This window comes from Pleurodeles waltl, chromosome 6 (assembly GCF_031143425.1).
Source record: "Pleurodeles waltl isolate 20211129_DDA chromosome 6, aPleWal1.hap1.20221129, whole genome shotgun sequence".
NCBI lineage: Eukaryota > Metazoa > Chordata > Amphibia > Caudata > Salamandridae > Pleurodeles > Pleurodeles waltl.
In genome coordinates, this window is record NC_090445.1 from 720,966,556 (window position 1) to 720,980,201 (window position 13,646).

Below are 13,646 nucleotides of genomic sequence, written 5' to 3' on the forward strand. Positions count from 1 at the left end.
CCACATAGACCCACTTATAATTTTGTCTTCATACTATGTTTTATTGCTTGAACAATCACAATAAACAAACAATAAAACAATAGGTATGCTCTACTTGGACAATGATGAAGTCTTATGTTTGTAAACCATAAAGTTATTTACAAAAGGGAGACAATTACTTTCCATGAACATCAGGAATTATACTGGTATGATCTTCAGAATGTATACAACCAGGGACATGAAATGGACATTTCAGCAGTCAAATCATTCAGATTTTCAAAACACTGTGTCCGCATTATCAATGCTCTTTGAAACGACTCAAATTATGTAAAATGTGTTTAAAATTAAACAAGCATTTGCAATGCAATTGGTCTGGCATTTGTTTCAGTTAGAGCTATTAACATTGTAAACGCCTAACTGGACTTTTCTTGCCACATAAATTGAAAACGAAAGTAATACAGTTTCACATAAGCAAGCCGATTCACAGCACCATGGCTGCCTTGAGCATCAGCATTAAAGAAACACACAAAAGGAAAAAGAAGTTCCCTAGCAGTCAAACGTATCAGCAAAAGTGCAATTAGACATGTAACAGGGGTGATGTCCAAGGCGGTAACCAAACCACCCTAAAGAGGGACAAACGCAGAGCATTTACCAACTAACAAAGTATATTTGAAGGGCAAGCCCACGAACAAGTGGTAGTGATGGGCGTGCAGTGGGAGTGGTTAAAAACCCAGATACATACCAACACGTCGGAAAAGCAGCACTTGCGCGCTACTATGCTCAACCTAAAAATAGTATATACATATGTTCAAATGCAAGAACACCACGAGAACCAGTTTTGCTACCTCTTCTACCAACCTGTTTACTGAACAGCCTGGTAGAAAGTGAGCCTGGGCACATTATGTGAATAGTCTCTCAACAATTGATGACAGGGCAGATGAATTCACTGAGGCTATGTTAATAAAGTGGCAAGGAGAGAAGGAACAGTTATGCACACATATCATTTCTACATGTTTGGGAGCACAATAAGATGTTTAAGCAACACATACCAGAAAATATTATAGCCAGCAAAGACCGGTGGAATTCAGCAGCAAACCAAAATACAGAATGTATTCAGCTGGCACTACATTCTATTTCTTTGGGCTAAATCAGGGCACATTTTTAACATAAGGTCAAACTGAATCTTGGCCGTTAGAAATACGGACACCGGTTTGATTTAACAGGCAGAACCAGCAGATTTCAAGATAATATAAACAATAAGGCATACACTTTTCTGATCAACTTGTGGAACGAGAGTTTACTGGAGGAAAACAGAAATTGGGTTGTTGCAGAAGAACAAGCCTATCAGTAGGCAGAACAGAAGATATGAAAACTGCAACACACAATGCTGAAGCTCAGAAAAAGGAAACCACTATTTATAGTTATTACAACATAATGACTGAGCAGTAGTCAATTAAATACAATTAACAGAGACAAATACAAAAGAAACCGAAAACAGCCATAATAAACATCACTAATTACTACTGCAAACAAGTGGACAAACAACCGAAAGTAGTATAATATTAATGAATTGTGGTGAAGTAGTAAAATATTTTTGTGGAATTCAGAACGTCATTTTTAAGTAAGACCTGAAAAAACAAAGAAAAATGAAACGGCAACACCTAAAAAATCATCCTGGACAGGAGATAATCTGGACCTATGTAACAATACTAATCTGATCATGGCATTAAAATGAGCGCAGTGAAAAATATTTATAATTAAACGACATGAGACAAGATGCATAAGTAGGATAGTTTAATTTTGCCTGTGAATGGATATAGTAGGTGAGTGAATGACCATGGATGCAGGAGCTCAAGTAATGATCAGTGAAGTTTGAAGGTGTTGTGGTGAAAAAAAGAACCACCCTAAACCCCACAAAGTGAATGAGCCCAACTTCCTTGGATAAGGTTCTGTGCCAAATAATGGAACTGTGTGGCACAATTTTCACATAAATTAACAAAGACATTGGTTCTGAAGGTGCTCTCCCAATATATTGCAATGGGTCCCTGGAATACAATGTAAGACTGGCCAAGGGAGAGTTAAAGGTCCACCCTCTCCAACAAAAAGTTGACAGTATGGTGGCAACTACTGCATTATTTGTCAAAACGTGTTTTTATTGATTTTTGTAAAGACAACAAATAACAGCAATAGGCATCGTGTAGCTCTCCCCATCACATCACGTACATGCCAATGTAGAACGCAGTTTGTATCATATTAAGGGAGCTCCTTTCAAGGCGTACAAGTACGCATTGGAAATGTTGTCAGTTCAGACTCACTAAACAATAACAAAGAGCAAAGAGCAAACTTTCAGAAGAAACCAGGGTACCTGGATGACATACAGTCTGCTCGAATTATGTGGTAGGTACTAATAAAGCTTTTAGTTTCTGCGTCCATAGGAAGCAGTAGAGTACTTCGGGGAGGGAGGGCATGTCCCAGTTTTTTAAATTGGAAGAGATGAAGCACCCTAGTGCTATTGGGCACGCAGTCAGAGGCAGACCTCTGGATAGGTAAGACACCAAAGGACCCCAAGCAAAGTAAAAATTATTGAAGTCATCTAAGAATATATCTGTCCTTCTCTCCATTGAGAGAGCTTGCCATAAGAGGGCGTGCCATTGTGTTACTGCTGGGACCTCTTTTCTCTTCCAAGTCGCGGTTAAATACATTTTGGCTGCACCCAGACATAAACATTTACCGTCTCTATCACTACAAGTTTTTTCGTTTCAAGGGTGTCATCCCATATGGACAAAAGTGCAAATCCCACTGTATCTTGAATTGGATATTCTAATGTCTTTAATTTGGGCAAGTATCTCAGTCCTAAAAGGATGGACTGTCGGACAGTATCACTAGATGCGGCAAAAGTTCACCAGTAGTTTGCACCCCCTTCACCACAGATCGGTAGTGTTGGGAAAGATTTTTTTCAGCTTAGTAGGATATAAATACCAGTCAAAAAGGATTTTGTAGTGTGCTTCTCTCAGACCTATCAAATGATTACAATTCGGAATTTCTCTCCATAATCTGCTTTATTTAACTTCAGAGATGTTTACCCCAAGTATATGTTCCAAGAATGTGACATGTTGCGGCGTTGAGGCAGTGAGTGTGGAGAGCAATAAGGAATATAAAAAGGAGATGTTTCCCTTAGTGGCTCCTGCTCATCTAACAAATTGCTTGATGGGAGTAAAATTTTGTGTGGCGGCTAATCTGACTTTGGGGTGCAGTGCTCAGCGTCTCCTTTGTGTAGAATGGTAAAGGTCTGTGCCCGGAAGGTTGAAGTCCCTTTCACAATGTTCGAAAGTCAGGATATTCGAATTATGGAAGAGATCAGATAGTGTAAGGCACCCACCACCCTCCGGGAATCAAAGGGACCACCTGAAAGAGCGGGAGGAACTGCCGGATTATAGTGTAGCTGCGTATAAGGAGAAGGGAAAGTAGTCCACCCTGCTGCCTTTATCACCTCATCCCAAACTTTAAGGGTCGTTTTGGTGGGGTGCTGAGATATGCGTTGTGTGGGTGATCTGCCTTTGACTTCCATACCACATCCTAAATGACTCTCCCCACTGTTGTCCTGTCCATATGTAACCAGTGCTTATCTGATTCACGGAGTGGCCCTTCCGAAGTAGGTCATAATTGTGATGCTTTACAATAGAGTTTGAAGTCTGTAAGGGCCAGTCTGCCAGAATCTTCTGAAAGCGGAAGCAGCTTAAAGGGTAAGCAGGTCTTGCGATTCTGACAGATAAAGCATGTAATTAGGGTATGCAAAGTAGATAAGAATTCCCAGTCTAATTCTGTGGGGAAGCTTTGGAAAAGGTACAGAATCCTGGGTAGGACTGACATCTTTGTGGCATGTATCCACCCAAGGCAGGAAAAATACATAGGAGCCCATCATTTGAGGTCTGCCTTCAATTGTAGTAGAGTTGTGGGAAGTTGACCCGATTGAGGTCAGCTAACCTGGTAATTTTAATGCCAAGGTAGATGATAACCTTTTTTGCCCGAAGGAAAGGTGTTGTGGCCGCCAAGGTCTCCATTTCCACCGCAGGCAGTGTTAGATTCAGGACAACTGATTTAGTCAAGTTAATTCTGAATCCGGCCACTTCTTCAAAGTGGCATAATTCTTCCTGGAGCACTACCATTGAGGGCAGGAGGTGTTAAGTGTTAGGAGCACATCATGAGCAAATACAGAAATCTTATGTTCTAAGGAGCCAAACGGGATACCCTTGATACTGGGTGTAGACATTACTAGAGCCGCTAGGGGTTCGATTCTGAGAGCAAATAAAGGTGGGGATAAAGGGTAACCTTGTTGTGTCCCCTGCTACAGCAGGAAGAGACTTGAACCCATGCATTTCACCCATACCCTAGACGGGGTGTCAGATCATTGCTATGAATCAGTTGCAGAAGTCATAGCATTTAAAAGTGTGCAATAGAAATGGCCAGTCTACCTGACGAAATACCTTCTCGGCATTGAGGCTTAACTGTATTGTGTTTTTTTTTGCAAGTGGCCTTGTCCAATAATGAAGCACTCTCCTCAAATTATCATGTGTCTCTCTTCCCTCTATAAAGGCGACTTGATCTTGGTGAATCAAATCTGGCATCATGTCATCCAGTCTAGCGACCAGGATCTCTGAGTAAAGTTTAGCATCTACATTTAGCAGCACGATGGGTCTGTACAAGTTGCTGAAGAAAGGCTCTTTCCCTGGCTTTGGGAAAACTGAAAATCAGTTCTCACTCATGGAAGGAGTAAAAGCTCCTGACTCAGGTATGAGATTAAACAGGGATGTCAGTTGGGGGACCAGGTCAGAACTGAAGGTTTTATAAAACTGGGCTGTTAAGCCATCAGGCCTCGGTAATTTATAGAATTTCAAGCCTGCTATCGCTAATTGGACTTTCTCTTCACTAATAGGTTCACCCAATATCTTGTTATGGGTATGCGTCACCTGTGGTAGATCTACGTCATCTAAATAGTCAATCTCGGTATAAGCCTTTGTATGTTCAGCTGTATAATGCGTCCTGTAAAAGTTGCTGAATATTTGTCCTTTCGCTGTGTATGAACTGGTAGGGTCACCTGATGGTCACCTATTATCCCCAATATACTCCTCTCATTTGACCCTGAGATGCCTCCCTAGATGTGGTTCGACTTTCTTACCCTGTTCAGAGGGCATGCGTTTAAGTCACAAAAGAGTAATTTCCACCCTGTTGGTGTAAATGGCGTCAAGTTTCCCTCGCAAGGCTGTGACTTTCCTTGTAGGGTTAGCGTTAGGTGCTCCTTGTGTGCCTGTTCTAGTACATGCAGTTCTGTTTCGAGAGCCAGAAGGTCCTTCGCCCTCTGTCTATTGAGTGCTGAAGTCAAGGAGACACATTTCCCTCTAGGGACCACCTTGAACGCGTCCCAGTTAATACCAGGAACAGTATTCATAGGGTTGTTTATTTGAAAATACTCCCAAATGGCTTTCCTGAGTCAGTCTCGAAAGAGGTGGTCTCTGACGAGGGAACTAGGAAAGAAACAACAACGGTACCATGGTGCCCCATCTACCCCCCAGTATAGCGTGGTCAACCCCAGAGCATGATCAGAAATTAAAATGGGGTGAATTGTCGCAGCTGGCAAATCCTGGATTAGAGATTGGCTAACAAAAATATAATCCAATCTGGAATAGGTACGTTGCAAGAAAAACGTATGGTCACCGGAATCAAGGTGGATTTTTCTCCAGGCCTCTAAGAGCCCTAAAGTGTGTATTGCTTGTTTCAATGATTTGGGAAAGCTCTCTGTGGTTGATCTACGGGGGTGGGTGGTATCAATGGCAGAGTGCCATTTGAGGTTAAAATTCCCCATCAAAAAGATTTCGCCTTTCGCAATATCTTCAAGCAAAGAAAAGAGGGAATGTACAAATAGAGCTTGATTAGAGTTGGCTGCGTAGATAGAGGTAAAGCCGGTTAATCTACCCCTGAGATGTACCACACCATTATAATCCTTCCATCCTTGTCTGTTTTATACTCCTTGGGCTGGAATTTCAGCAACGAGTGGAACACAATTGTGTTTCGTGGAGGCAGAGGATTTGCACAACACTGGATATGTTTTATGTTTCAATCTGTGATCTTCATCACGTTTAAGGTGTGCCACAAGTAGCACCACTACCTCATAGCAGTGATCAAGTAAATATTTCCATAGTTTGTGACGCTTAGCTGGGGAGTTCAGACCTTTACCAATCCATTTAAGTGTGGTAATTAGCATGACTTAGGTGATACAACATGGCTCTTCGTGTCATACCCAAGGTATTCACTCAATGGATCCTCCCATCTGTTTAACCTAACTTGCGTAATTCCCCCGTCCCTCCCACTCTGGAGTCCGTTGTAGTCAGTGCCTCCCCCCTCCACCCTCCCTTGTCACCAGTAAAACCTGTCCTCCATATATCCAGCACCCAAAAACCAGAACCCCAGAGGGAAAACTAATGGGAAAACTGGTCCCAGGTACAAGATATAGGGGGTCATTCTGACCCTGGCGGCCGGTGACCGCCAGGGTCACCGACCACGGGAGCACCGCCAACAGGCTGGCGGTGCTCCCAAGGGCATTATGACCGCGGCGGTTCAGCTGCGGTCAGAAATGGTAAACCGGCGGTCTCCCGCTGGTTTACCGCTGCCCCATTGAATCCTCCATGGCGGCGGAGCGCGCTCCGCCGCCATGGGGATTCAGACACCCCCTACCGCCATCCTGTTCATGGCGGGAAACCCGCCATGAACAGGATGGCGGTAGGGGGTGCCGCGGGGCCCCTGGGGGCCCCACAAAGTATTTCAGTGTCTGCTTTGCAGACACTGAAATACGCGACGGGTGCAACTGCACCCGTCGCACCCCTGCAACTACGCCGGCTCAATTCTGAGCCGGCGTCCTCGTTGCAGGGGCATTTCCGCTGGGCCGGCGGGCGCTCTTTTGGAGAGCGCCCGCCGGCCCAGCGGAAATGTTTGAATGGCCGCCGCGGTCTTTTGACCACGGTGCGGTCATTTGTCGGCGGTACCTTGGCGGACGGCCTCCGCCGTCCGCCAAGGTCTGAATGACCCCCATAGTGTAGATGATTCTGCATCTTACAGGCGACTTGGTCTATAACCGCTAATGCATCTTTAATGAAGCACATTCAGATAAGGTAATGCATAATCAATAAACATTAACAAACAAAGGCAAGAAAGCATAAGAAAAAGCAAAGGTGTCATGGAAAGAGACGTGTAGCTCGTCGGATGTCTCATACCCTCTCCGCAAGCACCACTTGCCGAGAGGCTTTCCTCACTGTTGTGCAGGTGCCAGGTTACCTCTTTGCAATAAATTTGTTACTGCCCACCTTCCATAAATTGCTTATCTCAAGACAAAGGTTTTTGAAATGGAATGTCCAGCAGAAGGGAGTCAACGTTTCTTGTGTTGGCATGAGTGGTGGTGATAGGAAAGCCAAAGGTTTGTGTTTTGGGAGCCACTAATGCTGTATTGTGAGGGTTCTGGGCTACCTCTGCCCTGCCGGGGCAGGAATGTCCAAGAGTGTCAGGGCCTCCAAGACATCCATCACATGACAGAGTTTATTCCGAAAATCAAAGACAAGGCCAAATGGATATGTCCAATGATATTTAATGGGCTCCCGCCTCAATTTATCTGTTATTGGTCAGAATTGTTGAAGTCTGGCTAGTGTGGCAGAAGCTAAGTCCTGAAAAAGTAAAGAGGTAGGCCCCTGGAAGGCAACCATTTCTGCCTTTTGTGCTGCCTTAACGACAGCCTCCTTGATCTTAAAGGAGAGAAGTTTCACCAGCTCATCCCATGGTTGTTTCCTTTCACCAGTCAATTGTAGATCCACACAATATACCTTGTCCAATTTAACCTTCAGTAGTGACTCACCTAGTTCTGCTTAAGGCCTGTAACGAGGGCCACTATGTCTAGGGCTTCTATTCCTTCCTGTAGATCACAGATCCGTATGCTGTCGCACCGTAACCTGTTCTCCGGATCTTGGCTTTTCAGGAGGGTTGCCTGGACTTGCGTTCATAAAGATTGCATTAGATCTTCCATCTGACCAGTACATTTTTCCAGCTCGAGGAATTTGGCTTCTAGGTCCAACACCCTGGTTCCAACTGAGTCCATGTCTTGTTGCAACGCGGCAAGCTTGACGTTAAGGTCAGACTTTAGAGTTTCCAGGAACAAGGCTAGGTCTGATTTAACCTCCACAGGGAACTCCTTTTAAAAATCCCTTAGGGATGTGAGTAGGTCCTCTTTGGTGAGGGACATGGCTGTATTCTCAGGCGTCTCAGGGAACAACTCTGCACCTCCGTGGGAGTAAAGTAGCTGGAAACCATATTGAGTCATTGTTTCTTCAAAGACATAGAGATGGTAGCACCAATCAGCAGATCTAGACTAGCAGGCCGAAGACTGACACAGACAATGCTCGTGTTGTGCGCTTCCAATCTTTCATGGAGGCAGGGAGATCATGAGAGTTCAGGATTGCGCTTCAGGGAACATGGAAGGTCACTTTTCAAGGTGCAAATGTTACTTCCCAGATGAGGACAACACTGCAACAGCTTCTTTTTGGCAGGGTGGGGGGTTTCATTTGCTTCTCTGTATGTTTAATAGGCGGTGATGCATCAGGGTCAAGACCTTCCCCAACATCCTCTCTGCGGGGCAGAACACTCCAGGCCCCCAACTCCACACCACGTGTGCTGTAGTGTCTGGGTGACCAATTGCCCAGTGAGAGGCCCCCACTCGTCTGCCCTGTGCCAGAGCATGCTGAAGTGCCTTTCCCACTTTCAGAGGTGAGTCCCTGCTAAGGCGAAACCCAGTTATTGTTGCCAGACGGTGCAAAAAGCTAGAGGCAGGGATGGAGAGTAGGTCATCGGTTCTGGGGTGTTTTTCACCTGCTTCCTCTGCCATCTTAAAGTCAGACTGCAGACGAATACGCAGCACAAGGTGGGGAGATCTCCTGCTGAGCAGGTGAACAGGTTGAGGTATTTGCCGTGATTCACTGGGGCCCACAGCTGGTCGAGATAGTGGCGAGGAGCAGAAAGGCCAAACAACTGGAGGGCACCCACCCTCCGTTTCATCGTGATGACATCTTCGAGTCAGGCATTAGGCACGTACTGATGTGATTGGGGGCGGCTACCTCCATTAGGCCCCCTTTGCTGATAGGGGGAGCTCTGGCCCTCAAACAGGAGCCCAGGAGACCACAATAGAGCCGTGCTATTCCCTCTCTGCCCCTGACCTCCACCTCCACTCAGTAACTGCCATCCCCACAGGCCCCGGCGCAGGCTCCCAAGGTCCTGCACCACTCTACGCACCTTGGCTCTGTGAGGCTGCAGAGAGTCTCCCACCCCCTCCGACAGCAGTCCAGTCTCTCCCACAGTTGGTGGCAGCTCATGCACGATGGGGTGGAGGGGGTGTCACAGAGGGCTGCGGCGCCACAATGCACAGTTGGCTGTCATGCCGCTACCTCGTCTCCTCCAGTATGGACAGCATACCCCATCATCCTTCACTTTTAGGGTGCAAAAAGAGCTTCACGGTGCACTGGCCTTATTCCCTGGGGCAACCTCTGGTGCTGAAGTATGGAAACAGGGTGCTGTGGATAGCATTTTCATAACTTTACTCTGATGCGCAGCAGAGCCTCATGGATCACATCCACTTTGCCATCTTGGCAGGCCTCGCCCCTCAGCTACTGCATTTTTATCTCATTTTATTTACAAATTGTAGACAAAGCCATAGGTATTACATGCAATGAAATCTTGGTATACAATTTTACATATAAGATAGCTTTTCAATGTATATAAGTATATTTAACACCACCATTCCTTTTCTTCTTCAATCCTAATCACTCCAAATAGATTAAGGCATGTTATGACTAAACGTCTACTTGGCAGGGATTGAGTGTGAAAACTGAAAGTCTCAAATATATAAAAAAAACTCTGGCTGGAGAAAAAAAGAGCTAAACCAATATTACAAGATCCAAAAGAAGAGCTAGAGCTCAGGTTAGAGAAACCTTACAGGTATCATCTTTAATTAATCTATTTTGGAGTTTTATATTGTGTGTACAAGCCCAGTGGGAATCACAGTATTTTACAGAGCAAGCACAAATAACAGTGCACAATAGTAGGACCACAAAAACATTACTGCAATTTCTATAATAGACATATACAGGAGAAATATAACTAAGGAAAAAACACAATTTGTATAATACACATGTGAAGGTGAAATAAAAAGGAAAAAACACATCAGTAACAATGATAGCATAAAAAGATTTATCACTATAGATAAAGAATGTTCTCCATACAAGTCATGAATTAACAGACACAGGCCCTCATTACAACCCTGGCGGTCAGTGCTAAAGCGGCGGTAATACCGCCAACAGGCCGGCGAAAAAAAAAAAAGGATCACGACCACGGCAGAAACTGCCATCATAGACAGCCACTTTAACACTCCGACCGCCACGGCGGTAGCAACCAACACCGCTGCGGTCACGGCCAACAGACTGGCGGAAGACAATGTACCGCCCACCTTATCACAACCTGCCAATCCGCCAACTTTTCCGGGGCGGTACCAACACCCTCAAAAGCACGGTGGAAACAGTGTTCTGAAGGGAAACCACTCACCTTTCGACACTCAACGAAGAACCAGGACGCATGGAGCCTGAGCTGCAAGTCCTGCCCCTGCTGGTGTATCTGCTAATACACCAGGAACACAAAAGACGGCCGAGGCGACGACCACTGTGAGTACTGCACCTAGCACACAGGAGAGGGAGGGAGGAAAAAGATAGTGACACACACAAGCAACACCCCTCCCACACCCTCACCCACAACACAATACACACAAACACATGCATCAACATTACATTTACACCCCTTAACCCTCTGGAAGAACGCAAGGACAAAAGGAATTGAGTTCAATCAGTGATATATTAGAAATATGCAGATAAAGTTAACGTGTGGAATAAACAGTATATACAAATATTTACAATATGCACAGAAGGCCGTACACTGTCCGTTGCAAATGTTTATGGCCCTGTCGGCAAACAAATCAGGGGCGCAGCACACACCTGACTCCGGACTCAAAACGTAGAGAACACAGCAGGGGCATCATGTCGAAAACACACAGGCACCTCAGGGGGATGGGGAGTAGGGGGGCACCTCAGCCGGAAGATGGCACTACGCCACTGCTCCTGGAGGGGGCTACATGCCCACAGCGATGTCCTGCGGATTTGAAAGCCACAGTCCCTCAAGTTAGTGGTTTGCCCACTGCTTGGTCCTGGGGAGTGCAAAGCCACAGTCTCTATAATGGGGTGTTTGTCCACCGGTTCTGGAGGGGTCTTTGTGCCCAGTGTGCTTCAAACTGCCAAGGATAGGGTGAGTGGATGCATTTCTCCACTGGTTATGGAGGGGGCTTTGTGCCCAATGTGCTTCATCCTGCCACGGAGGGGGTGAGTGGATGCATTTCTCCACTGGTTGTGGAGGGGGCTTTGTGCCCAGTGTGCTTCATCCTGCCAAGGATAGGGTGAGTGGATGCATTTCTCCACTGGTTCTGGAGGGGGCCTTGTGCCCAGTGATGCTGCACCTGGGGAGTGGCAGTTCCCATTCCCTCACCTGGGTGTCTGAGGCACGAAATGTGCTGGGCACAGGTAGCATGATACTCCATGGAGGCAGAGCCAAATTCTTACCTGCGGCGGTTAAGGCTGCAAACTGCTGGTAGTGCCGGTGCTGGCGGTGGTGCTTCAAGTGGTGGGTGGAGGGTCCAGGACACCTCCTGCATCCCCGGACGGCTGCCCACTGGGGATGCTGCTGCTGACAGATGTAGTGGCACCGGCTGGGCATGTGGCGGTGCAGGTGGCGGTGCTTGCGGCGGAGATGCTGCTGGTGCTGGACATGATGCAGGTGCTGGTAGTGGTGGAGGGAGACACCAGACCGTCTCCTGCAGCTTCGGACGGATGCCCACTGGGGATGATGCTGCTGACAATTATTGTGGCAGCAGCGGTTCAGGTGGCGGTGCAGGGGGTGGTGCAGGTGGCGGGGCAAGATGGCGGTGCCTGTGGCGTTGCTTTCCGCGGTACAGGTGGTGGGGCTGTCGGAACTGATGGTGGGCACCAGTCACTCACCTGGACGCTCCGAGGCCTGAAGTGGCTTGCCTTGGGTTTTCTTCCCCTTCCCCACTTTGGCAGGTGCTACTGGGACCTTGGCACTGGCAGATGCAGTTTTGGAGGAGGCCTTGCTGGATGGGTCATGCTTCTTGGCCGTGCTGCATGCTGGCCCCTTCGTCACCCTGGCAGGAGCGGGAATGGGTTGGTCCTTTGCAGAGGTTGGTGGCACACTGGCAGCCCTGACGGGTGACCCTTTTGATCCCCTGAGACTTGCAGGTACCACAGCAGACGCCGACATGGTGGCTGAGGTGCTTGCCTGGGATCTTAACACCCTGGCCCAAGGGGACAGATGGGGTTGTGGGGTGGGGGTGAAGGTGGAGGCGCAGTGAAGAGGTCAAAGTTTCCAGGGTTTTAAGACACACTGGGACGGGACGATGGCTGAGTTTGGGTGAAGGTGCATGGGCTGGATGCTGTTGTGAAGAGGATGGTTGTTGGGTGGGTGGGTGCTTGCGATTGTGTACTTTGGGAGGAGGGGTCACAGACACACTGGGAGAGGACACAGGGGACGTGTGCATGGTTGTGGGGGTGGGTACTGCTCGTGAGGGGTGTATTGTGATGGGCGTGCTGGTGATGGAGGTAGTGGATGAAGATGTAGTGCATGCAGGTGTGAGAGGAGACGCTACTGGGAGGGAGGTGGACGACGAGGAGGGGGACACAGTGGAGGCAGTAGATGTTGGTGTGTTTGCATGGGTATGGTGCTTGTGTGAGTGCTTGTGAGATGAAGTGTGGTGCCTATGTTTGCCTGAGCCACTTTTGTGTGGTGATTTGGGTGCATGCTGGTCTGAAGGTGTGCTTGGGATAGGCTGAGGTAGAGGGGATTGGGTCTGGGTAGTGGAAGTTGGAGGGGGTAGGCTGGACACAGGGACAATGGCTGCCATCAGTGCTGAGGCCAAAACCTGAAATGCTCTCTGTTGGGCCGCCACGCCAGAATGAATGCCCTCCAGGTATGCATTTGTTTGTTTCAAATGCCTCTCGACACCCTGGATGGCATTCAGAATGGTTGACTGCCAAACAGTGAGGGATCTCAGGAGGTCAATAGCCTCCTCACTCAGGGCAGCAGGGCTGACTGGGGCAGGGCCTGAGGTGCCTGGGGCGAAGCAGATGCCACCCTCCTGGGTGAGCAGGCACGGGAAACACGCTGAGAGGCTGCTGGGAGGGCAGTGCTGGTAGGGGGGGGGGTGACGGCTGTACCTGTTGTTGGGGTGGGCATAGAGGTGTCCGCCACGCCAGGGAGCTTCCATCAGAGGAGGAGTCACTGTAACTGGTCTCCCCTCCTGTTCCCGACGTGGTGCTCCTCTCGCCCTCCGTCCCACTGGTGCCTTCAGCCTCGGTGGATTGGGCCTCCAGGGCCATGTGGGATGCAGCTCCCTCCGTCGCGGGTGCCTCTGCTCCTCCACCAGATGATGCTAATGCACACAAGGGCAGGGTGACAAAACATAAAAAGGGTGGGGAGAGACAGAGGATACACTTGGTCAATGCCAGCAACACCACCACCGTTAC

The 13,646-nt window shown here is 47.8% G+C and overlaps 1 protein-coding gene across 2 annotated transcripts in view; it reads right to left on the reverse strand.

Annotated features, from left to right (window-relative positions):
* The window catches only part of INPP5F (inositol polyphosphate-5-phosphatase F), an 855,919-nt gene that overhangs the window by 350,153 nt on the left and 492,120 nt on the right, over positions 1–13,646 (reverse strand). The window lies entirely within an intron of this gene.